Source organism: Bison bison, unplaced genomic scaffold, assembly GCF_000754665.1.
Source record: "Bison bison bison isolate TAMUID 2011002044 unplaced genomic scaffold, Bison_UMD1.0 scf7180017864034, whole genome shotgun sequence".
NCBI classification, from domain to species: Eukaryota; Metazoa; Chordata; class Mammalia; order Artiodactyla; family Bovidae; genus Bison; species Bison bison.
The window spans coordinates 8662227-8663783 of NW_011494606.1; the positions used below are offsets into that span (position 1 = coordinate 8662227).

At 43.7% G+C, this 1557-nt stretch overlaps 1 protein-coding gene and 1 non-coding gene across 2 annotated transcripts in view; both read right to left on the bottom strand.

Moving 5' to 3' along the window:
• The window catches only part of JMY (junction mediating and regulatory protein, p53 cofactor), a 77853-nt gene that overhangs the window by 39288 nt on the left and 37008 nt on the right, over nt 1–1557 (bottom strand). The gene's annotated exons all lie outside the window — the stretch shown is intronic.
• TRNAC-GCA lies at nt 1004–1075 on the bottom strand. Its single transcript has one exon. It is a non-coding gene; the product is annotated as a tRNA-Cys (tRNA).

A 1557-nucleotide genomic window follows, 5' to 3' on the forward strand; every position in this document is an offset into this window, starting at 1 on the left:
GTCCACAACTGGGTATTGTTTTTGTTTTGGCTCCATCCCTTCATTCTTTCTGGAGTTATTTCTCCACTGATCTCCAGTAGCATGTTGGGTACCTACCAACCTGGGGAGTTCCCCTTTCAGGATCCTATCATTTTGCCTTTTCATACTGTTCATGGGGTTCTCAAGGCAAGAATACTGAAGTGGTCTGCCATTCCCTTCTTCAGTGGACCACAATCTGTGAGACCTCTCCACCATGACCCTCCCATCTTGGGTGGCCCTACACAGCATGGCTTAGTTTCACTGAGTTAGACAAGGCTGTGGTCTGTGTGATCAGATTGGCTCTTACCTCTTATCACACTCGTATTTTATTTTATATCACCTGCTTCCCACTCTGAATGTTCCGTGAGGGCAAAGAATGCACAGTATCTCTGCTTGCTTGCTCTTCACTAGCACGCTGCCTGGCATGAACTAGGTAATCTAAAATATTTCCTGAAAGAGTGAATAAAATTCCACTTCCATACATGTTTTTAAGGAGGACAGAGATATAGAAACATGTGTAAATACTCTCTTTTCAGAAATCTGTGTAAGTGATAGGAGAAGGGAATAAGGCTTATTAAGGGTAGGCACTATGCTTTATTTGAATGGGAGGCCATGGAGCAGGTTAGAGGGAGAACCTATGTTTTCTCCTGTGAAGAAAGAACCCAGTTATAAAAAGCATCTGAGAAAGAACAGATATATGTATTATGTACAACTGAATCACTCTGCTGTACATCTGAGAGTAACACAACTTTGTAAAGCACCTATACTCCAATATAAAATAACAAGTAAAAAACAAAGAACCCAGTTAAAAATAAATTGGTAGAGAAGAGGGGAGGAACAGCTGTCTTTAGATGAAAAGTGGAGTTGCTCTGTTGTGTCTGACTCTTTGCAACCCCACAGACTGTAGCCCACCAGGCTCCTCTGTCCATGGGATTCTCCAGGCAAGAACACTGGAGTGGGCTGCCATTTCCTTCTCCAGGGGATCTTCCCAAGCCAGGGATCAAACCTGGGTCTCCTGCATTGCAGACAGGCGCTTTACCATCTGAGCCACCAGGGAAGCCTCTAAAAAAAGCCACTCTGACCCCAACGTGACATGAACACACAACCTTCTGATTGTTTTTAGATGGTAGGATGACAAACCATTTAGAAAAATTACTAAGCAAAAATTAAAAACAAGACTAACTAGGGTTAGTGAGGTCACGGTGAGACAAGAGACACATAATATACTGCTGGTGGAACTATAAATTGACTAAAACCTTTTCTGAAAAGTAATTTATGATACTACCCTTATGGCAGAAAGTGAAGAGGAACTAATAAGCTTTTGAACTGTGGTGTTGGAGAAGACTCTTGAGAGTCCCTTGGACTGCAAGATCCAACCAGTCCATTCTAAAGGAGATCAGTCCTGGGTGTTCTTTGGAAGGAGTGATGCTGAAGCTGAAACTCCAGTACTTTGGCCACCTCATGCGAAGAGTTGACTCATTGGAAAGACTCTGATGCTGGGAGGGAGTTGGGGGGCGAGGGAGGGAGGAAGGGGGACGA